The sequence below is a fragment of the Triticum aestivum genome, chromosome 3D (genome assembly GCF_018294505.1).
Source record: "Triticum aestivum cultivar Chinese Spring chromosome 3D, IWGSC CS RefSeq v2.1, whole genome shotgun sequence".
In the NCBI taxonomy this organism is placed as follows: Eukaryota; Viridiplantae; Streptophyta; class Magnoliopsida; order Poales; family Poaceae; genus Triticum; species Triticum aestivum.
The window spans coordinates 104,607,983-104,633,865 of NC_057802.1; positions in this window are offsets into that span (position 1 = coordinate 104,607,983).

Genomic DNA, 25,883 nt, shown 5'->3' on the forward strand with positions numbered 1-25,883 from the left:
CCGGACTCACCAGTACCCACCTTACCCCCTCGTGCTATTCCTACAGCAGCCCCGATTAATGATCATCGCATGCGTACTAGGGCCAAATCAGGATTTCATCAACCCCAAGACCGCCTAAACCTTCATACCTCCGTATCTCTCACTTCTCTTCCAAAGAATTACAAAACTGCTCTACTTGATCCCAATTGGGCCGCTGCCATGCAAGAAGAATATAATGCTTTACTTCAAAACAACACCTGGCAACTTGTTCCTCGTCCTCCCAATACAAATATTGTTTCTGGCAAATGGATTTTTCGCCAAAAGTTCCACTCCGATGGGAGCCTCTCACGATATAAAGCCAGGTGGGTTTGTCGTGGCTTTTCTCAGCAACAAGGAATTGATTACGAAGAAACCTTCTCTCCTGTTGTTAAACCTAGCACCATTCGCACCGTTCTTAGTGTTGCTGTCTCCTCTTCATGGCCCATTCACCAACTTGATGTTAAAAATGCTTTCCTCCATGGTTCCCTTCAAGAAACTGTCTACTGCCAGCAACCTCTGGGTTTTGAAAATCCATCCTTTCCAACTCATGTATGTCTTCTTCAGAAATCTCTCTACGGTCTTAAACAGGCCCCACGAGCTTGGTTTCAACGCTTCTCCTCCTTCATTCAAACAATAGGCTTCACTCCATCTCTCTCCGACACCTCTCTTTTTGTGTATCATCAAACTTCTGACACTGCCTATTTACTTCTCTATGTAGATGATATCATTCTTACCGCCTCCTCTCAAAAGTTCTTAGATCATATTGTCTCTCTTCTTAGATCTGAATTTTCTATGACTGACCTAGGACTCCTTCATCATTTCTTAGGCATTGCTGTTGTTCGAGATTCCTCCAGCCTTTTTCTTTCCCAACGCCAGTATATTCTTGATCTTCTTAATCGTGCTGGTATGCTTGACTGTCAATCATCTCGCACTCCTGTCGATACTAGTTTTAAACTTTCGGCTACCGGTGAACCCTTTTCCGATCCTACTCTCTATCGTAGCCTAACAGGTGCTCTCCAATATCTCACCATTACTCGTCCTGAAATCTCTTTTGCTGTTCAACAAGCATGTCTCTATATGCATGATCCCCGGGTTCCTCACTATAATCATGTTAAACGCATTCTTCGGTATTTAAAAGGAACTCTCAATCATGGTCTCCACCTCAATAATTCTTCTCCAAACTCGCTTACCGCATACTCTGATGCAGACTGGGCTGGTTGTCCTGACACTCGAAGGTCCACTTCCGGTTTTTGTGTTTTTCTTGGTAACAATTTGATTTCTTGGTCTTCGAAAAGACAGGTTACAGTCTCACGTTCGTCGGCCGAGGCTGAGTATCGCGCTGTGGCACATGCCGTTGCAGATACAATCTGGATTCGGCAGTTACTCTCCGAGCTACACAGGCCTATTGAGCAGGCCACTATTGTCTACTGTGACAACATATCAGCAGTCTACATGACCAGCAATCCAGTTCAACACCGACGCACAAAGCATATTGAGATTGATATTCATTTTGTTCGTGAAAAGGTTGCTCTTGGTCAGGTTCGGGTGCTTCATGTTCCTTCTACGGCTCAGTTTGCTGACATTTTCACGAAGGCACTGCCTACTAAGCCGTTTCAAGATATCTGTTTCAGTCTCAACGTCGTCGAGCCTGCCGTTGATACTGCGGGGGGATGTTAGAGTAGTCATTATGGTATACGACTTCTAGTCCAAGTCAGTTTTGTACCCCTACCCCAAGTCGGTTTGTACCCTCTTATATACTCTTGTATGCCGCACCAAATCATCAACAAGCAACAGTTTTATTCAGCTTTCACCATGTGTGTATGTGTATTGGCTGAACCTGTTGCAAGTATATACAGTTTCTGAGACTCGTTACGAAGGAGAAAAAAGAATCAGATACTAGATTTTCCTTTTAGGAGAACATGCAACTTTATTACTTAAAAGTTAAAACACGTATGGGATTTCATCAGATACAATCTGCAAAATGCAATCAGGTGGATTTTGGAACCACAACTTGCACATCACATGACTTACACCTTCCCTAGCTAAAGAGACTCCGTTTCGCATATTAGCTTTCTTTTGGGTCAAACTTGCTAAACTTTGACTAAGTTTATAAAAAAAAAAATATCCACATCAATGCCATTAGAATCATCATTCAACATAATTTTGTACCATATATATTTTTTATTATGAAAGTTTAAATTGTTTTCGATAAACTTGATCGAACTTTATAAAGTTTGACTTAGGTTAAAATTAATAAAAACGGAGGAAGGAATAAGCAACTTTGGCCTTCTTCTCATGTCTCGAATGTCATTCCTGTACATGGCTGTACACCGATTCCGCCACCACACGCGCACAGCGACCCCCTTTCCATCATTGGCGTCATGTCTGCTATCCATAGACCATACACCGTTCTGGATCATCACTTCCTTTTCCTCATCACTCACATAGACAATCCACTCCTGCAACCAAATGGATAGAGCGCCTCGGGAGTCACCTGACACTCGTGGGATCGCCACCGAAACCCCCTTCTCCGAGTGAAGAAATTTCCAAAACATCGCAAGTGCGGACAAGCCCATAACCTATGAAATATTGTTTCCTTTCTCCCACAGGCAGTACAGAACACACCTTGCTTGATTCTTCGACGATGTAACTTCACGCCAAAAGCCATTCCGTTTCTCATCAACCTCCACATGCTTTGCCTGGTGCGTTCATATCCGACAGCAACAACCAGCTCCTATGCTTGTTCACCAATGATGAGGTCTTAGGCCGCTCAGACCTTGCCATGTTGATCGCCATACAGAGACTGCTTCAGAATGAATGAACTTTACATGTTCTTTTTTTGCGGGATAACTTTACATGTTTTCGAGAGAAAGATCAAAGGAATTTTTCCATCAGTGAAGTTGTTTTCCTTGTTTCCTCTATGTTTTGTTTGCTCCGTAAGAGCATCTACAACCGCATTTGCTTAATATGATTCCCTATACGTGGCATGTTTGCGGACAGCGACTAGTCACCCCTCATTTGTTCGCGTCCACAGTCGTCCCCCTTACATACAAACCTCCAAATTCATACAATCTCATGCAACATAGATCAGATGATGTACTTCATAGTTCATATATGACATAGGACATAGTTAGGACATAGCATAAGGGAGTTCATTATACATGCCATCGGTCTACCAAAATTAGGAATGTTCTATTAGTTAAAATAGGGCTATAGAAAAAGTTCACCCACAACTGCTCTTGCCCTTGTCTTCTTGGTCGAGATAGTAGCGCTAGAAGATGACATAGGGGTCGAGGCGGATCTGCTTGGCGGGAGGCGTTGGATGTGGCACAGACAACCCGGATTTGCTCCACCATGAGGGCATGCGCCGCCCAGGCTTGCCGCTTCACCATGATCCTGGCAAGGGTGTCATCCACGACCTTGTCCGCCGCAACACGCCTTCACCCTCTCGCACCAGGCACACCAGGCCTCAGTCTTGGCTTTGCCACCATAGCTGGTGCATACCTGGTCATACGTACATGCGGAGTTCACCTCGGGCTTGGAGTCCGACTTCGCAGGGACTAGGATCCAACTTCGAGGTTGCTCAGATGCCGCGGGGCCACCCTCGGGGGTACGTCATTACCTCCAGCCGCCTCTCGCCAACTCCAGATCGGAAATGTACACGCGCCTCGATCCACCGATGTATGCATTGCCGCTGCTAGATCAAAGCCCCACTGGCTCGTAAGTTTTTTTTGCGAAAAAATTCCGATTTATTGATCTTCAATCATGGCAGTACAAGGAACACCAGAAATAATAAAAATTACATCCAGGTCCGTAGACCATCTAGCGACGACTACAAGCACTGAAGCGAGCCGAAGGCGCGCCGCTGTCATCGCCCCTCCCTCGCCGGAGTCGGGCACAACTTGTTGTAGTAGACAGTCGGGAAGTCGTCGTGCTAAGGCCCCATGGGACCAACGCACCAGAACAGCAACCGCCGCCGATGAAAGATAACGTAGATTGAAAGGATCCAATCCAAAGACACACGAACATAGACGAAAAACAACCAGATCCGAGCAAATCCACCGAGGATAGATCCGCCGGAGACACACCTCCACACGCCCACCAACGATGTTAGACGCACCACTGGAACGGGGGCTAGGCGGGGAGACATTTATTCCATCTTCAGGGAGACGCCGCCGTCTCGTCTTCCTGAGCAGGACACAAAACCTAACAAATCTGAAAGGAGCGATTAACAACGAAGCCCTCTCGCCGGCCCTTGCCAGGATCCACCTCGCCTCCATGGCCCTAGGGCCACCGAAGACGAGGCAGACCTGCGGCGGAGTCGGCGAGAGGCACAAACCCTAGACTTTTTTGGTGGCGGAGGAGGAGGCGGTTGCGTTTTCTTTTGCCGTCCTGGTACTGGCTCGTAAGTTGCAAAGGCACGGGTGAGGGCGCGCCCGACCCTTCAATAGGTGTGCGCCTATTACTCCATTCACCGCGAGCTTCAGATGATGGATTCAAGCAGCGAGGCAGCCGAAGCTTGGGTTTCCTACCGGGACAGGCGGAGAACCAACCGGACGGTTATCTCCTTCCATCCGAGTCGGGGATGAGATCCCAGTCGACAGATCTGAAGTTTTCGGACACAGATCCAGTACCCGCCATGCCGGAAATGGTCGAAGGTCACCGGAGAGGAGCTTGCCGGAGCGGACTGGAAGTTGAGTGGCAAATGGCTAGGGTTCGGACCAAGGTGCAGATAAGGACGAGCTATTTTTAGGACCGGGGTGGGCAGGTCCAATATGTCGGACGCGCCCGAGTGAGTCTGGGCACCCCGAAAATGTTCATGAAGCTTTAATGAGTGTTGTGAAACTTGAAAAGGTGTCAAAGGGTTTTGAAAGGTGTTCATGTATTTTTAAATGTTCATGTATTTTGAAAAATGTGTGTGAAATTTAAAAGTGCTCATTTTTCTATCTAAATTATTTTCTGTTCATGGAAATAAAAAGTTTCAAATTTAAGAAAGAGTTCAAAATCTGTAGAAAACATTTGTATATTTTAATTTAATGTAATTCTAATAAAGTGTTCATGTAGTATAAACAATATTTGTGTAAATCTAAAAATATACATTTTAAGAAATGTTTGTGTAGTTTTTAAAAACTTCCATGTCAAAAAAACATTTTCTTAAATATTTTTTTTAAATTTACTGTTCATTGGATGGAGATGAGCCCGAGTTCATAAATGGTTATTCGTATGGATCTGTCTAGGACACATCTAGATGTGACATAGTTATATCACATCTAAACTGATGTCCACTCTGTTTGTGGTCTATTTTTTTTGTCTTTGTTTTTTTTATTTCTTGTTGCTGCATTATCTATTTGTGGGAGCTTAGATGTGACATCCTTAAAAAACATCTAGATGTGAATTAAACAAACTGTATTCATATCCCAGCCTACTATCTTAAGCGATAAAATTTCGTTTGTCTAGCTAGCCTAGCCTACTATCCCGAAGTTTCCGATCCATGCACTATGGGGAGGTAAAATGTGTCGGTTATAGCGGTGCATACACTCGGCAGGTCTATATGTCGCCCGTACCAATTCCTAATAGGAATTGCCTATGGGCGATCACTAGCAAGCCGGCCATTAACGTGGATGCTCGCTGCGCGCTGTAGGTCTGCTATGTTCTGGTTTTCTATTTTTTTCCGTTTTTATTTAATTTGTTTTTTCATTGGTCTTCTTTGATTTTTTTGTCATTTTTTTGTTTTCTCATTTGTATTTTTGGTTTTATTTCTTTCTTCAATATACTTTGGTTTTCTTTTCGTTTCCTTCTTGGTTTTCTATGTTTTTTTCCTTTGTCAGTTTTATTGGTATTCCTTTTTTTTCTAACACATGTCTACTTTTGCTGGTACACAATGTACATTTGCAGAGCACACGTGACACATTTGCATGCTACACATTGGACATTTTTTAAATATATGATGTATATTTTTAAAACACATGCTTTGAACACTTTCTCAAACTTGCGATACATACATTGCACGTTGATATTGAGCAGAAAACTAATTGCACGTTAATATCAGGTAGAAAAGTTATTGCATATTAATATTAGGTAGGATCAGAATTACGTGTCAATTGCGTGGATGCTCTATATTTAATATATAATTACTTGCACACTAAACATGTTATGCGCTCGCCATTGGAGCAATATTGGTCGGTGGATTGACATTGTTTGATGGCTAAGATTTGTTGGATCTGCACCTTTGGGTCATTTTATATTGGTACGGATACATGGTAACATTTTCTAAATGCACATTGTACATTTTTAAATTTTCTAGAACCGCACAAACAATTTTTTTTACATTGTATGAATATTTTCAAGAATTCCACGGACTTTTTTCGGAAACACGTGAAATTTCTTTAAAATGTCATCCACATTCTTTTAATGGAAACAAATATTTTTAACCTCCATAATTTTTTTTACATTGTATATAATTGTTTTATAAAAATTCATGCACATTTCCTTGAAACATGGTAATATTTCCATAAAATGTACATATTTTTTAATGGTATGAAATATTTTTACATTAGAGGAAACATATATTGTATACGCATTTTTCATAATTCCACATAATTGTAATTGTAAACACGTGAACATTTATTCATTGCACAAACATTTTTTCTGGAAGTTATCAACATTGTTTTAAGTGTGTTACCAATTTTTTATATTATGTTAGCATTTTTATAATTTGTGGTTTGAAATTTGGTGTGTAAATTTTAGTTTTTGAAAATATATGCATTTATATAATATATAAATATAACTAAAAAAGAGGAAAACAAGGAATTCAAGTGACATCAGCATGACATCATCAGGACGAAGCACGTCCTACTGGGCCGGCCCACCACTGATGCCTTGTGGGCGAGGCAGCCGTCTGGCTTGCAGCAGGCGGCACATAGCCTTCCCCAGATACACGAGGCATCGCTCATGTACTTCTTAGTAGTGTCCCTCTAGCGCAGTAACACCTGACCACTTTCACCATATGCTTTGTTTGAAAAACCATACTGTACAATCTGGGTGGATCCTATCCGGCAAAAAAAAATCTGGGTAGATCCTTTTACGTACATATCTATCTGCTGTGTGCAAGAATGTACCTTTTTTTAACTAGGTAATTGCCCGTGCGTTGCAACGGAAGAACAACAATCATGTATGCATGAGTGATATATTTAGGGCATGCTTTCAATAATAAATTAACCAAGAGCTCTTTACCATCCTACTGTTACAATATAAAACATGTGCAATACATATATTAGTTGAAAATAGACATATATAGATTGTACATAGTTAAAGTCCACATGCATTGCTACAGAGAAAAATAATAATATGATCACCAAAATGCAACTTTCTCATTTCCTAATTAATCTGTGGCACCTTGTTCCACTGTGAATTATATTTTCACTCGAGAACCAACAAACCTAGTATAGTGTTACAATCAAATGGCATCAAAGTACTAATAAAATAGTCTTCATATCTACTCCCTCCGTCCGGAAATACTTATCGGAGGAATGGATGTATCTAGACGTATTTTAGTTCTAGATGCATCAAATTTATCCATTTCTTGGACAAGTATTTTTGGACGGAGGGAGTACTTTCTTACGCATTGTCCGTGGACAGATTATGATAAGAAAACAACATTATCCAATTCCTTGCGTATATCTGAATAAGATGAAACCACGGTAATTATCCAATTCAAGGGCGAAGAAGATACATAATTTAGTTCATCGCATATCTGCATGAAAAAAATAGTCATGGTTAAACTGTACAAAACATTGCATCACTGCTTCTGCAGTTGTGTCCACTATGATCTTTTCTCTAACAAAAAAAACATTGAATAACAACTTGTCAGGAAACTCTACACAAGGCAACATTCACTCTCCTAGGTCACGGCTGAACACAGAAATCACGAATATAGTTTATCACCTGTGAACTTGCTTTTGCGCGGCCAAGATAGTGTGTTACCTATGCGTACGCGCATAGGTATGAAATCAGTCGGCCATGCTGCCGCCGACAGGCTCTGCTTCAACACAACCACCACTACAAGAAATATGTCAACTTATGACCTTCTCTCAGTGACCCCGGCTAAATTGGTCATAAATCCACGGCCATTTCGCTTGGAAGGGCTCAAACCCTCAAATTGCCTTACACCAAATGGTCGTAAAGCAGACAAGAGTGGTCAATGACCTTCTTTCTACCTGATTACGACCAATATAAATGGTCATGAGGTTGTGCACATGGATGCATTGGTACTTAAGGTGTCGCTCAAGGTGGGCACCGAGGCCACTTCCTTTAAAAAAATCTATGTGCCATGTAGGCCTCGGCCTATCCAGGAAGAAATGTGGGATGCCCTCATATTACTAAAAAAACATATATTCGGCGCAACGAAAATGAGAAACTAACAAGTTTTTCATTAGAATAGAAAAATAATAAACTCCTTCATGAATCTTGCTATATGGTTTAGCAATTACAAAACTACACGTGTAATTCAAAAAAATGTTAATGTTAATACGTATTTCAAAAAATGTAATCATGTGTTTAAAAAACTAAATGTGTGTATTTGAAAAGTTTCATGCATATAAAAAATGATAATCATAAATAATATTAGATATGTATAAAAAATTCATGTATGCAAAAATAATCATCAGTACGTATATATGAAAATTTTACAACATATATATATGGAAAAGTAGATAACAAAACAAGATTTTCTAAAAATGTTAATCATGTATTTAAAATTTTCTAACCAATATCAACAATGTATTATATGTATACAGAAATGTACAGTGTGTAAAAACAAATGTAGACATCAAAACGTATGTATGAAAAGATGTTTTTTTTGTTGGGAATATATGAAAAATATGTTAATCATGTATTTGAAAAAAGTTAAACATATATAAACAATATGTACAATGTGTCTTAAAAAAATGTAGACCTGTGTTCAAAATATTACACATCAAAATATTTATTAAAAATGTTAATGATGTAACTAAAACCGTTTAATATCTATAAAAAATGTTTCTAGTGTACACAAATTTGTTCATAAAATATGGTCTAATATTCTTGAAAAATGGAGAAGTTCTTTTACAACAAATATTTGTAGGTTCTTCACAAAAAAACTCATTTTGGAAACTCGAAAAATAGAAAATGAATATGCGGAAATTTGTCTTTTTCACGAGAGGTGGATCAAAAACTTTTTACATGCAACCATTTGGTCAATTGTGCATTAATATGGCCTAGTATTTTAGAAATTTTATTTGGTCCAATTTTGCAATAATTATTTGGTAGGTTCTTAAAAAAATTCATTTCTGGCGCTCGAAAAATGGAAAATGATTTTTTCGTCCAAAGAAAATGAAAACTTTCTTAGGCAACATTGTTTGCCATTCCAATATGCACCCTTGTGCACAATATGAGATCATTTGAACAAACTATTCCATGAATGTGGCCATAAGATTGATCATTTGCCTTCAAAGTCATTGATCTCCACACATGATAGTTTGTTTGTGAGAACACTTTTTTAAATAATTGCCGTATTACAAGTTTATTATTTTTCCTGGTAACTTGGCCACATATAATGACACAATGCGAAGGATTTCCAATTTTTTGATTTCTTTTTGATTTTTTCATGCCCGTTCAAAATGCGGTAAAAACGGCGGGCATGACCGTTGCTAGCTAGTGGGTGAATCTTGGAAAATTTTGATGTTTCTCTAATTAAATAGATACTTATGTATCTAGAAATGATTTTTGGTAAAAATAAAGAGCAAACTATGAGGCAACTGTAGTTCAAATTTGACCCGCTTCCTGCTGAATCGGCAAAAAATTGTCTTTTTCACGAGAGGTGGATCAAAAAAATTCACACTCAACCATTTGGTCAAGTGTGCATTAAATATGGCCTAGTATTTTAGAAAAATGATTTGGTACAATTTCACAACAAATATATGGTAGGTCCTTAAAAAAAACTCATTTCGGGCACTCGAAAAAATGGAAAATGAATTTTTTGTCGATAGAAAATGAAAACTTCCTTAGGCAACATTGTTTGCCATTCCATGATGCATCCTTTTGCACAATATTAGATCATTGCAACAAACTATTTCATGAATGTGGCCATAAGATTGATCATTTGCCTTGAAAGCAATGAATCTTCACATATGATAGCTCATTTCTGAAAACACTTTTTTTAAATAATTACCATATTATAAGTTTATTATTTTTCCTGATAACTTGGTCACATATAATGACACAATGCGAAGGTTTTCCAATTTTTTAATTTTTTTAATTTTTTATGCCTGTTTCAAAATGCGGTCAAAACGGCGGGTTTGACCGTTCCTAGCTAGTGGTTGAATCTTGGAAAACTTTTGGTGTTTCTCTGATTAAATAGATACTTATGTACCTAGAAATTATTTTTTGAAAAAATAAAGAGCAAACTATGAGGCAGCTGTAGTTCATACTTGACCCACTTTCTACTAAATCGGCGGGAATTTGTCTTTTTCATGAGAGGTGGGTTAAATTTTTTGACACTTAACCATTTGGTCAATTGTGCATTAAATATGGCCTAGTATTTTATAAAAATTATTTGGTCCAATTTTGCAACAAATATATGGTAGGTCCTTCACAAAAAAACTCATTTTGGGCACTCGAAAAATGGGAAATTGATTTTTCGTCCAAAGAAAATGAAAACTCCCTTAGGAAATATTGTTTGCCATTCCAAGATGCACCCCTGTGGACAATATGAGATCATTTGAACAAACTATGCCATGAATATGGCCATAAGATTGATCATTTGGGTTGAAAGCCATTAATCTTGAGACACGTTAGCTCATTTATGAGAACACTTTTTTAAAATAATTTCCGTATTATAAGTTTATTATTTTTCTTGGTAACTTGGTCACATATAATGACACAATGCGAAGGTTTTCCAATTTTTTGAATTTTTTTGAATTTTTATGCCGTTTCAAAATGTGGTCAAAACGGCGCGAATGATCGTTCCTAGCTAGATGTTTAATCTTGGAAAACTTTTGATGTTACTCTGATTAAATAGATACTTATGTACCCAGAAATGATTTTTTATAAAAATAAGGAGCAAACTACGAGGTAGCTACAGTTCAAATTTGACCCACTTCCAACTGAATCGGTAGAAATTTGTCTTTTTCACGAGAGGTGGATCAAAACTTTTGACACCCAACCATTTGGTTAAATGTGCATTAAATATGTCCTAGCATTTTAAAAAATTGATTTGATACAATTTTGCAACAAATTTATGATAGGTCCTTCACAAAAAAACTCATTTTGGGTACTCGAAAAATGGAAAATGAAATTTCTGTCCAAAGAAAATGAAAACTTCCTTAGGCAACATTGTTTGTCATTCCAATATGCACCCTTGGTCACATATAACGACACAATGCGAAGTTTTTCCAATGTTTTAATTTTTTTAATTTTGCATGCCCATTTCAAAATGCGGTCAAAACGACGGGCATGACCGTTCGTAGCTAGGGGTTGAACCTTGAAAAAAATTTGGTGTATCTCTGATTAAATAGATACTTATTTACCTAAAAATGATTTTTGGAAAAAATCATGAGCAAACTATGTGATGGTTGTAGTTCAAATTTGACCCGTTTCCTACTAAATCGGCAGAAATTTATGTTTTTCACGAGAGGTGGATCAAAATTTTTGACACCAACCATTTGGTCAATTGTACATTAAATATGTCCTAATATTTTATAAATTTGATTCGGTCCAATTTTGCAACAAATATATGGTAGGTCCTTCGCAAAAATACTTATTTTGGGCAATCGAAAAATGGAAAATGAATTTTTTGTCTAAAGAAAATGAAAACTTTCTTTAGGCAATATTGTTTGCCCATTCCAAGATGCACCCTTGTGTACAATATGAGATCATTTGAACAAACTATGCCATGATTGTGGCCATAAGATTGATCATTTGGCTTAAAAGCCATTGATCTTCATACATGATAACTCGGTTCCGAGAACACTTTTTAAGACATTTACTGTAGTCAAAGTTTATTATTTTTCCTGTAAACTACGTCAGATATAATGCCACAATGTGAAAGTTTTTTTTTTGTTTTTTTGTATTTCTTTCAAAATGTTGTCAAAATGACGGGTATGACTACGGGTCTTCGGTCACCGGGAAGGTGACGACGACGAACTCCTTGCTCGCGACCACCTCCTCGATGCCCTGCTCTTCTACGTGCCGAGGTCCTTGCTGGTGGCCTTGCCAGATAAAAATCCAAAACTTCTTTATTCAGTATTGCCGCCCCCGCCCCCGAAGTCGAGACACCGAATGATCCAAAAACCTAAGCTACTAGGACCCTAAAACCTAAAGCTAAAATGATCCACACACGCGGGATCCGACGACCCTCCTCACCGCCGACGACCAAGAAGTCACCGGCAGAGGGGAATCGCCGAAAGACGGCGCCAAAAGAGTCGGTTCTCTTAGCCAAAGAGATATGCACTTTATTTTCAGCCGGTTACGACCTACTTAGATGGTCATGGACGTCGCACACATGTACTCTGTTTTGATTGGTTCAGAGGCATGTCATGCGGATCATGGATCGAGCACCGTCCGATCCACCCGGATCCAACGGCAGCGCTCCCTCCTCACCTTCTCACCCCACCTAGCCCAACAACCCACAGGCCACAGCCCGCACTCCTCCCTCGTCCCCCGCGAACCCTAGCGCTCCCCGATCCCTCCCACCTCCCCTCCCCTTGCCGCCACCCACCCCTCCCCTCGCTCTCCTCCCTCCCTCCCTCCCCAAGATCCAGCGCGCTCCAAGATCCCCATGCTCTGCTCCTCCCCCCTCCCCTCCGGCAAGATCCAGCGCGCGACCTCCCTCTCCTCAATCCAGATCGAGGCACCCCGCCGCCCCGCCTCCGTCTTCCTCCGTCTCCCACCCGATGGAGGCCGCGGTGGGGGGAAGCGAGGGGCCAAACACCCGCTTCCAACACACAAGGTCTCGGCTTCCCCTCCCATCACCGCACCACTCGTCCGCTAGCTCCCCACGCAGGCGGATTCAGATGGAGGCGGTCGTCGCTGGCGGGGGCAGCGGGCTGGGTACCATGAGCGCCGTGCTCGCCATCTGTCAGAACCGGGATCTGACACCATCCTCCAGTGGTGGGGATTCAACATTGCCGTCATCAACAAGCGGGTATTCTAGGTATCCCCTTCTCCCCTCTTGCATCTCATCTTACCACTGCCCAGACCAGGATGCCTTCTCCGTTGCTCAGATCTGCATTTCAGGATGCCACCACGCTCCACTTCCTAACCAGATTTGGTAAAGGTGCCGCCAGATCTTGCCACACTGGGCATCAGGACCGCTGGATGCTTCTCTCACGGTGGTCAAGCCAAGCTCTCCTACGGTGGTCAGAACGGGCGTCGTCAACCCCGCCACTCCCTCTTCCCCATGACTCCACCTCGACAACCTGGTAAGGTGCAGGTGCCCTCTACATACTTCTAGGACTCCCACGAGGCCACCTAAATCTCTATGAAACCAACGTTGCTGGTGGTACCTGGAATATTGCCCCTGTACGGCATCGTTATTTCCTTCTAGTTGTCGCACACTGAAACTATACTGTGCAGTGATGCCTGTTTTTTATTTTGTGTTAGCAAGTAGAGAATAATCAGATTGTGGCTGTGAAAAAGGGGTAGCATTAGGATGGAATCCTTGAATTAGATCAGGGACATCCACTTCATAACATACTGACTGTGCATCAATATATTTGTTGTAAATCCAGTTCTCTGCCATACAGTATAAGTACGAACTGCCCCTGCCTGGCCCCTGTCAAGGGTTCATCCCCGATGCTACTTTGAGTCATTTGCCACAACGAGTGCTTATTATGATGGTGCATGGCGTTATCACCCGGTCGCCAGCTCACATGTGCTTGTGATTGCATACATGTGGTGCCTGGTGCCTGGCATTCGTCCTGTTATGTTAGTTAGTCATAGTTTTGTCTGTTCATGAAAAATTGAGGTAACGTGGTGCACCTATGATTGCTACTCTCCAGTACTTTTAGCTTGGACCACATGAAACTAACAGTATTGGTAGTGTCTGTCTTATTACAATAGCAGCCGGCACTCGCTGATGTGAGATCCCTTAGTAGTGGAGCTATGATTTTAATCCTGTGGCTGTAAGTGGTGACTAATCAGGAGGAGTACCTGTCCTGGTCCTACTTCATTGTAGGACTTCATGTGATTATTAGTTATTTTTAACCAATGCTAGTCCTAGCATCTGTAGTCTGTGTGGTGATGTTCTTTAGATTGCAGCAAGCAAGAACATGATTAGAACATATTAGTATGACATTTGATCTTAGCTTACTGATCCTAGCTATAAATCCATATATTTTGTAATAATATTTTTGTTTGATTTGCTCATATTATTTGCAATCTACAGTAGTAGTGGTACTTTGGTTGCACTGCAATCTACAGTAGTTTTTTTTCTTGTAAAGCTTCGTTGCCATGTATTTAATTGCTCTTATGGATTCGTGGGAACTGAATCTAGAGGCTAGAGCTGCAGGAGGTTCAGTTACATGCTCTTTAGTTTTTTTTCCGTCAATGCTATGTTATGGTAGTCCATCCTGTACGTTTCCAGGTTTTCTAACTATATGCAAAACTTTCTGTAGGTTGATACGTCTTCGTCGTATCTACTTTTCCAAACACTTTTGCCCTTGTTTTGGACTTTAACTTGCATGATTTGAATGGAACTAACCCGGACTGATGTTGTTTTCAGCAGAATTGCCATGGTGTTATTTTTGTGCAGAAACAAAAGTTCTTGGAATGACCTGAAACTTCACGGAGATTATTTTTGGAAATAATAAAAAATACTGGCAAAAGAATCTAGGCCAGGGGGCCCACACCCTTTCCACGAGGGTGGGGGGCGCGCCCCTGCCTCGTGGGCCCCCTGGAGCTCCACCGACGTCAACTCCAACTCCATATATTCGTGTTCGGGGAGAAAAAAACCAGAGAGAAAGATTCATCGCGTTTTACGATACGGAGCTGCCGCCAAGCCCTAAACTCTCTCGGGAGGGCTGATCTGGAGTGCGTTCGAGGCTCCGGGGAGGGGAATCCGTCGCCGTCGTCATCATCAACCATCCTCCATCACCAATTTCATGATGCTCACCGGCCTGCGTGAGTAATTCCATCGTAGGCTTGTTGGACAGTGATGGGTTGGATGCGATTTATCATGTAATCGAGTTAGATTTGTTAGGGTTTGATCCCTAGTATCCACTATGTTCTGAGATTGATGTTGCTATGACTTTGTTATGCTTAATGCTTGTCACTAGGGCTCGAGTGCCATGATTTCAGATCTGAACCTATTATGTTTTCATGAATATATGTGAGTTCTTGATCCTATCTTGCAAGTCTATAGTCACCTACTATGTGTTATGATCCGGCAACCCCGAAGTGACAATAATCGGGACCACTCCCGGTGATGACCGTAGTTTGAGGAGTTCATGTATTCACTATGTGTTAATGCTTTGGTCCGGTACTCTATTGAAAGGAGGCCTTAATATCCCTTAGTTTCCATTAGGACCCCGCTGTCACGGGAGGGTAGGACAAAAGATGTCATGCAAGTTCTTTTCCATAAGCACGTATGACTATATTTGAAATACATGCCTACATTACATTGATGAATTGGAGCTAGTTCTGTGTCACCCTATGTTATGATTGTTACATGATGAACCACATCCGGCATAATTCTTCATCACCGATCCAATGCCTACGGGCTTTTCACATATTGTTCTTCGCTTATTTACTTTTCCGTTGCTACTGTTACAATCATTACAAAACCCAAAAATATTTATTTTTGCTATCGTTACCGTTACTATCATATTACCTTGCTACTAAATACTTTGCTGCAAATACTAAGTTATCCAGGTGTGGTTGAATTGACAACTCAACTGCTAATACTTGAGAATATTCTTTGGCTCCCCTTGTGTCGAATCAATAAATTTGGGTTGAATACTCTACCCTCGAAAACTGTTGTGATCCCCTATACTTGTGGGTTATCATAGGCTCGGTGAGGGATGCTCCACCAGCATCCTTCTACTTGGCGGTGGACGACAAGGACTTCCTCGCGCACGCGGTGTCTTCTAAGATCTACGGCGACAAGGTAATCTCACTCTCTTCAACCCTGGTTTTTGTGTGTGTGCGGTTGCTGCAGATGGTGGTCTATGTGGATCTTGTTATAGTGAGAGTGTTATGCCGGTGCTGGCTTGAAAGAAGGGTAGAAATGCTCAACAATCTATTTCTTGTAGCATTTAGCTGTTTACATTATGAAATATGTGGACAGTAGGTATGTTTCCCATGTTATATGGTAATAACTATACACGTTATTGTTGAGTTTGCTGTGTGTTTATAGAATGACATGGTTGGCTAATTAAGCCTTGTTCGTGTATCTTTTAGAATTTGCTTCATTGGTAGCACATTCAGATGTATTAGTTAATTTTGCGCATGTTGGAGAATTTAGACGACGATAACAAACTGTAATCACGAATACTTGTATAGAAACTTGCACGACCATCTTGTTTAATTTTGTGATGTTCCTCCATACTAGGAGCTAATCAGCTGCGCTGTTATTCAGCTTTCATCGACAGTCTTAATTTCACTGAAATCGTGTTTTCTTTTCTATGCTTATGTCCGTGGGCGACCACTACTTCCTCGAGAAGAACCGACATCACCATCAAGTAAGCCATCGAGGTAATTCACCACTCCATCACCAACTATGCTTTCCTTTGCTTGGTCTCCTTATTTTTGCTCTTTGCTGCAAAGCACAAAGAAAATTGAAGCTATGTCGATTACTTGATCTGGAGAGGGTGAAAAGGACATGACCAAAGGTTTAGTGCCTTATTATCTTCTGCTTGATCTGACACTATTTATGTCCAAGCCTGGTAGTATATTTTTCCCAAGTGGGCCGTTTACTTGATTTATCTGTTGTTTGATTTGCTCCATCAGCTTTCCTGATGTCTGATACGTCTCCAACGTATCTATAATTTTTGATTGCTTCATGCTATATTATATTTTGTTTTGGATGCTTAACGGGCTTTATTATACACTTTTATATCATTTTTGGGACTAACCTATTAACCGGAGGCCCAGCGCAGAATTGCTGTTTTTTGCCTATTTCAGTGTTTCGCAGAAAAAGAATATCAAACGGAGTCCAAACGGAATGAAACCTTCGGGAACGTGATTTTCGGAACGAACGTGATCCAGAGGACTTGGACCCTACGTCAAGAAAGCTACCAGGAAGGCACGAGGTAGGGGGGCGCGCCATCCACCCTCGTGGGGCCCACGTTGCTCCATCGACGCACTTCTTCCTTCTATATATACCTACGTACCCCCAAACCAACAGAAGCATCCACGAAAACCTAATTCCACCACCGCAACCTTCTGTACCCGTGAGATCCCATCTTGGGGCTTTTTCCGGCGTCCTTCCGGAGGGGGCATTGATCACGGAGGGCTTCTACATCAACACCATAGCCTCTCCGATGATGTGTGAGTAGTTTACCTCAGACCTTCGGGTCCATAGTTATTAGCTAGATGGCTTCTTCTCTCTCTTTGGATCTCAATACAAAGTTCTCCACGATTCTCGTGGAGATCTATTCGATGTAATCTTCTTTTGCGGTGTGTTTGTTGAGACCGATGAATTGTGGGTTTATGATCAAGTTTATCTATGAACAATATTTGAATCTCCTCTGAATTCTTTTATGTATGATTGGTTATCTTTGCAAGTCTCTTCGAATTATCAGTTTGGTTTGGCCTACTAGATTGATCTTTCTTGCAATGGGAGAAGTGCTTAGCTTTGGGTTCAATCTTGCGGTCTCCTTTCCCAGTGACAGTAGGGGCAGCAAGGCACGTATTGTATTGTTGCCATCGAGGATAACAAGATGGGGTTTATATCATATTGCATGAGTTTATCCCTCTACATCATGTCATCTTACTTAAAGCGTTACTCTGTTCTTTTGAACTTAATACTCTAGATGCATGCTGGATAGCGGTCGATGTGTGGAGTAATAATAGTAGATGCAGGCAGGAGTCGGTCTACTTATCTCGAACGTGATGCCTATATACATGATCATACCTAGATATTCTCATAACTATGCTCAATTCTGTCAATTGCTCAACAGTAATTTGTTCACCCACCGTAATACTTATGCTCTCGAGAGAAGCCACTAATGAAACCTATAGCCCCCGAGTCTATTTTCCATCATATAAATCTTCCAACACTTAGCTATTGTTATTGCCTTTTATTTTACTTTGCATCTTTATCATAAAAATACCAAAAATATTATCTTATCATATCTATCAGATCTCACTCTCGTAAGTGACCGTTGAGGGATTGACAATCCCTTTATCGCGTTGGTTGCGAGGTTCTTGTTTGTTTGTGTAGGTGTGAGGGACTCGTGCGTGGTATCCTACTGGATTGATACCTTGGTTCTCAAAAACTGAGGGAAATACTTACGCTACTTTACTGCATCACCCTTTCCTCTTCAAGGGAAAACCAACGCAGTGCTCAAGAGGTAGCAAGAAGGATTTCTGGCGCCGTTGCCGGGGAGATCTACGCCAAGTCAAGTCAAGTCAAGACATACCAAGTACCCATCATAAACTCATCTCCCTCGCATTACATTATTTGCCATTTGCCTCTCGTTTTCCTCTCCCTCACTTCACCCTTGCCGTTTTATTCGCCCTCTCTTTTCCTTTCGCCTCTTTTTCGCTCGCTTCTTGTTTGCTCGTGTGTTGGATTGCTTGCTTGTCACGATGGCTCAAGATAATACTAAATTGTGTGACTTTACCAATACCAACAACAATGATTTTCTTCGCACTCCGATTGCTCCTCTTACCGATACTCAGTCTTGTGAAATCAATGCTGCTTTGTTGAATCTTGTCATGAAAGATCAATTCGCCAGCCTTCCTAGTGAAGATGCCGCTACCCATCTAAATAGCTTCGTTGATTTGTGTGATATGCAAAAGAAGAAAGATGTGGACAATGATATTGTTAAATTGAAGCTATTTCCTTTTTCGCTTAGAGATCGTGCTAAAGCTTGGTTTTCGTCTTTGCCTAAAAATAGTATCGATTCTTGCAATAAGTGCAAAGATGCTTTTATCTCTAAGTATTTTCCTCCCACTAAGATCATCTCTCTTAGAAATGATATTATGAACTTTAAGCAACTTGATCATGAACATGTTGCACAAGCTTGGGAAAGGATGAAATTAATGATACGTAATTGCCCTACACATGGTTTGAATTTGTGGATGATTATACAAATTTTTTATGCTGGATTGAATTTTGCTTCTAGAAATCTTTTAGATTCAGCCACGGGAGGCACTTTTATGGAAATCACTTTAGGATAATATTATGTCTAATTATTCTCAATGGCACACCGAAAAATCTACTAATAAAAAAGTGCATGCGATAGAAGAAATTAATGTTTTGAGTGGAAAGATGGATGAACTTATGAAATTACTTGCTAATAAAAGTGTTTCTTCTGATCCTAATGATATTCCTTTGTCTACTTTGATTGAGAATAATAATGAATCTATGGATGTGAATTTTGTTGGCAGGAATAATTTTGGTAACAATGCGTATAGAGGAAACTTTAATCCTAGGCCGTACCCTAGTAATTCCTCTAATAATTATGGTAATTCCTACAACAATTCTTATGGAAATTTTAATAAGATGCCTTCTGAATTTGAGACTCGTGTTAAAGATTTTATGAATTCGCAAAAGAATTTCAATGCTTTGCTTGAAGAAAAATTGCTTAAATTGATGAATTGGCTAGGAACATTGATAGAATTTCTCTTGATGTTGATTCTTTTAAACTTAGATCTATTCCACCTAAGCATGATATCAATGAGTCTCTCAAAGCCATGAGAATTTCCATTGATGAGTGCAAAGAAAGAACTGCTAGGATGCGTGCTAAGAAAGATTGCTTTGTGAAAGCGTGTTCTTCTAGTTTCTATGAAAATAAAGATGAAGATCTAAAAGTTATTGATGTGTCCCCTATTAAATCTTTGTTTTGCAATATGAATCTTGATAATTATGGGACTGAATATGATCCACCTCTACCTAGAAGGCGTTCCAAAAATTCGGAGTTGTTAGATCTTGATGCTAAAATTGGTAAAAGTGGGATTGAAGAGATCAAAACCCTAGATATTAATGAACCCACTATTTTGCATTTCAAGGAATTTAATTATGATAATTGCTCTTTGATAGATTGTATTTCCTTGTTGCAATCCGTGCTAAATTCTCCTCATGCTTATAGCCAAAATAAAGCTTTTACTAAACATATCGTTGATGCCTTGATGCAATCTTATCAAGAAAAACTTGAGTTGGAAGTTTCTATTCCTAGAAAACTTTATGATGAGTGGGAACCTACTATTAAAATTAAAATTAAAGATCATGAATGCTATGCTTTGTGTGATTTGGGTGCTAGTGTTTCCACGATCCCAAAAACTTTATGTGATTTGCTAGGTTTCTGTGATTTTGATGATTGCTCTTTAAACTTGCACCTTGCGGATTCCACTATTAAGAAACCTATGGGAAGAATTAATGATATTCTTATTGTTGCAAATAGGAACTATGTGCCCGTAAATTTTATTGTTCTTGACATAGATTGCAATCCTTCATGTCCTATTATTCTTGGTAGACCTTTCCTTAGAACGATTGGTGCAATTATTGATATGAAGGAATGGAATATTAGATTCCAATTTCCATTAAGGAAAGGCATGGAACACTACCCTAGAAAGAAAGTAAAATTACCTTATGAATCTATTATGAGAGCCACTTATGGATTGCCTACCAAAGATGGCAATACCTAGATCTATCCTTGCTTTTATGCCTAGCTAGGGGCGTTAAACGATAGCGCTTGTTGGGAGGCAACCCAATTTTTATTATTTTTATTACCTTTTGCTTCTGTTTAGGAATAAACCTTTGATCTAGCCTCTGGTTAGATGTGTTTTTATTTTTTAATTAGTGTTTGTGCCAAGTTAAACCTATAGGATCTTCTTGGATGATAGTTATTTGATCTTGCTGAAAATTCCAGAAACTTTCTGTTCACGAAAACAATTGTTAAAAATCACCAGAACGTGATAAAATATTGATTCCAATTGATGATAATCAATAAACAAATTTTCTAGGTCTTCCTATTTTGGCTAAAATTTTTGAGTTCCATAAGTTTGCATTAGTTACAGATTACTGCAGACTGTTCTGTTTTTGACAGATTCTGTTTTTTGTGTGTTGTTTGCTTATTTTGATGAATCTATGGCTAGTAAAATAGTTTATAAACCATAGAGAAGTTGGAATACAGTAGGTTTAACACCAATATAAATAAAGAATGAGTTCATTGCAGTACCTTGAAGTGGTGTTTTGTTTTCTTTCGCTAATGGAGCTCACGAGATTTTCTGTTAAGTTTTGTGTTGTGAAGTTTTTAAGTTTTGGGTAAAAGATTTGATGGATTATGGAACAAGGAGTGGCAAGAGCCTAAGCTTGGGGATGCCCATGGCACCCCAAGATAATCTAAGGACACCAAAAAGCCAAAGCTTGGGGATGCCCCGGAAGGCATCCCCTCTTTCGTCTACTTCCATGAGTAACTTTACTTGGAGCTATATTTTTATTCATCACATGATATGTGTTTTGCTTGGAGCGTCTTGTATTATTTGAGTCTTTATTTTTTAGTTTGCCACAATCATCCTTGCTGTACATACCTTTTGAGAGAGACACACATGATTCGGAATTTATTAGAATACTCTATGTGCTTCACTTATATCTTTTGAGCTATATAGTTTTTGCTCTAGTGCTTCACTTATATCTTTTAGAGCACGGCGGTGGTTTTAATTTATAGAAACTATTGTTCTGTCATGCTTCACTTATATTATTTTGAGAGTTCTACAAAAAGCGTGGTAATTTGCTTTAATTATGATAGGCATTCGGGATTAATAAAAAATTTCTTATGAGTGTGTTGAATACTATGAGAAGTTTGATGCTTGATAATTGTTTTGAGATATAAAGATGGTGATATTAGAGTCATGCTAGTTGAGTAGTTGTGGATTTGAGAAATACTTGTGTTAAAGTTTGTGATTCCCGTAGCATGCACGTATGGTGAACCCTTATGTGTGGAGTCGGAGCATGATTTATTTATTGATTATCTTCCTTATGAGTGGCGGTCGGGGACGAGCGATGGTCTTTTCCTACCAATCTATCCCCCTAGGAGCATGCGTGTAATACTTTGCTTTGATAACTTGTAGATTTTTGCAAGAAGTATATGAGTTCTTTATGACTAATGTTGAGTCCATGGATTATACACATTCTCTTCCTTCCACCATTGCTAGCCTCTCTAATACCGCGCACTTTTCGCCAGTATCATATACCCACCATATACCTTCCTCAAAACAGCCACCATACCTACCTATCATGGCATTTCCATAGCCATTCCGAGATATATTGCCATGCAACTTACCACCGTTCCGTTTACTATGACAGCTCCATCATTGTCATATTGCCTCACATGATCATGTAGTTGACATCGTATTTGTGGCAAAGCCACCGTTCATAATTCTTTCATACATGTCACTCTTGATTCATTGCATATCCCGGTACACCGCCGCACCCGATCTGGATCGGAACCTACGGTTGACTTTCCCCCCTCTCAAATTTCTCCAAGTCCCGAACATTTTCACATTTTGTTGCATACTTCATCGCATCATAACTCTCTGCACGTAGCCCTATTTCGTGCATATAATATATCGAAATGTTCGTTATGAGATGCTGTTCATTTTGTTCCATTATGCCATGTTCATTTGAGTCCATCTTGATGCCCAAACCTCTGATGCAAGAGTGCTAATTGCTGTTAACTGCTGTTACTTATCAGAACTTGAGGTTTTGTTATTTTGTTGCATTTGATGTGTGCAATTTATGGGCATGAGCTCTACATGTGTTTTGATGTATGCCATGCCATCTTTACAGAGGTGTATGCCATGTATTTTTTGTCATCTCTGTGGTGACTAGCACAAGCATGCAAACTAGGCTTCGTGATGTTTCTGATTTCAGGGACTTAGTAATTTTACTAAGTCTGTTTCTGCTATTATTTTGTTGCCAAGTATCCATGTGGCTACAGAGAGATCCGTGCTTATTTAGGTGATATTCAGTAAGGATATTTTGTATATATAGTTGTGCTTTATCCATCCATGCCACTGGTTGCAATTATGGAGTGCCATAGCATGTCTTAATCTTGCTCTACTTTTGCTATAAAATGTTCCTGGCAGATTGCTTACGTGTTATTCAAGTTTGCCAAGCTTGTTGTAGTTGATCCTTTCATGCTATGTATTTTCTCTTGCCATGGATAGCTTCATAAACATGCCATCGTGCTGTAGGTATGCTTGTTTTGTCATGCATTGCTTTGTGGTGAGTGCGTCAAGCTCACCAAGATGCCTTCATAATACTGTTTCTTCCATGCTCTGTTTTCTGCTAAGTCTGAAACCTGTTAACGAAACTTGCTATGTTTACATGGTTGCCATCATATCTTCTGGTCCTTTTTGGCTTATGGCCAGTAAGGGACTTTTGTCATATGCTTTTAAGAGATTCATTCCATGCCTTGTTTTTCTATGTTAAGTTCTTGTAGCATGTGTTTTGCTTGCTCTGAACTTTGCTACCTGATGCTGTTTCTGCCATATCCAGTAATTTCACCAAGTCTGTGAACCTGTTATCTTTTGCACTTTTGCCATGCTTGTTTGAACCTGTTATGTTGTGATCTAGCTGTAGCTCAGTGTTCATCTTTTGTCAAGCATCTTCTGTAGATTATTGCCATATGCTGTTTTGCTATGTTGAAGTGCTGTAGCATAGTTACTTGGTGTATTTTAGATGCTATCATGCTGTTAATCGCAGAATCGTGTCATTCTTGTTTTGCTTGCCATTTGCAAACCGTGCATCCGTTTCCGGTGATCTTTATATCGATTTCGACCGAAATCATCTCATCTTTCTAGTGGCATGCTTGTATTGCCAAGTTACTTCCTTGTTCATAATTTTTCTTCCGGAGCACGCATATGCATCGCATACCACATCTCGCATATCATACATGTAATGCATCATGTTGTTTGTGCATTTCCCGTGATTGACTGTGGTTACATTGCTTGTGTTCTTGCTGTGGGTAGAGCTGGGAGACGAGTTCGTGAATGAGGAACCTGTTGAGTACGCTTACGAGGATCAAGCTTTCGACAATTCTGAGAACCTTGCAGGCAAGATGACCATACCCTCGAAATCACTTCTATCTTTGCTTTGCTAGTTGTTCGCTTTTTTTGCCATGCTGCGCTACCTACCACTTGCTATATCATGCCTCCCATATTTGCCATGTCAAGCCTCTAACCATCCTTTCCTAGCAAACCGTTGTTTGGCTAAGTTACCGCTTTTGCTCAGCCCTTCTTATAGCGTTGCTAGTTGCAGGTGAAGTTGAAGTTGGTTCCATGTTGGAACATGGATATTTTGGATATCACAATATCTCTTATTTAATTAATGCATCTATATATATTTGGTAAAGGGTGGAAGGCTCGGCCTTATGCCTGGTGTTTTGTTCCACTCTTGCCACCCTAGTTTCCGTCATACCGGTATTATGTTCCTTGAGTTTGCGTTCCTTACGCGGTTGGGTGATTTATGGGACCCCCTTGATAGTTCGCCTTGAATAAAACTCCTCCAGCAAGGCCCAACCTTGGTTTTACCATTTGCCACCTAAGCCTTTTTCCCTTGGGTTTTCGCGAGCTCGAGGGTCATCTTTATTTAAACCCCCGGGCCAGTGTTCCTCTGAGTGCTGGTCCAAACTAGAGCACCGTGCGGGACCGTCCTTGGCAACTTGGGTTATGTTGGTACCCGATGTCTGGCTCATCCGGTGTGCCATGAGAACGAGATATGTGCAGCTCCTATCGGGATTTGTCGGCACATTCGGGCGGCTTTGCTGGTCTTGTTTTACCATTGTCGAAATGTCTTGTAAATCGGGATTCCGAGACTGATCGGGTCTTCTTGGGAGAAGGTTTATCCTTCGTTGACCGTGAGAGCTTATAATGGGCTAAGTTGGGACACCCCTGCAGGGTATTATCTTTCGAAAGCCATGCCCCGGTTATGAGGCAGATGGGAATTTGTTAATGTCCGGATGTAGAGAACTTGTCATTTGACTTAATTAAAATACGCCAACCGTGTGTGTAGCCGTGATGGTCTCTTCTCGGCGGAGTCCGGGAAGTGAACACGGTTTGAGTTATGCATGAACGTAAGTAGTTTCAGGATCACTTCTTGATCATTTCTAGCTTCGCGGCCGTTGCGTTGCTTCTCTTCTCGCTCTCACTTGCGTATGTTAGCCACCATATATGCTTAGTGCCTGCTGCAGCTCCACCTCATTACACCATCCTTTCGTATAAGCTTAAATAGTCTTGATCTCGCGGGTGTGAGATTGCTGAGTCCTCGTGACTCACAGATTCTACCAAAACAGTTGCAGGTGCCGACGATGCCAGTGCAGATGACGCAACCGAGCTCAAGTGGGAGTTCGACGAGGAACATGGTCGTTACTATGTTTTTTTTTCTGATGATCAGTAGTGGAGCCCAGTTGGGACGATCGGGGATCTAGCATTTGGGGTTATCTTATTTTCATTTGGATTTGACCGTAGTCGGTCTATGTGTGGATTTTGGATGATGTATGAATTATATTTATGTATTGTGTGAAGTGGCGATTGTAAGCCAACTCTCGTTATCCCATTCTTGTTCATTACATGGGATTGTGTGAAGATGACCCTTCTTGCGACAAAACCACAATGCGGTTATGCCTCTAAGTCGTGCCTCGACACGTGGGAGATATAGCCGC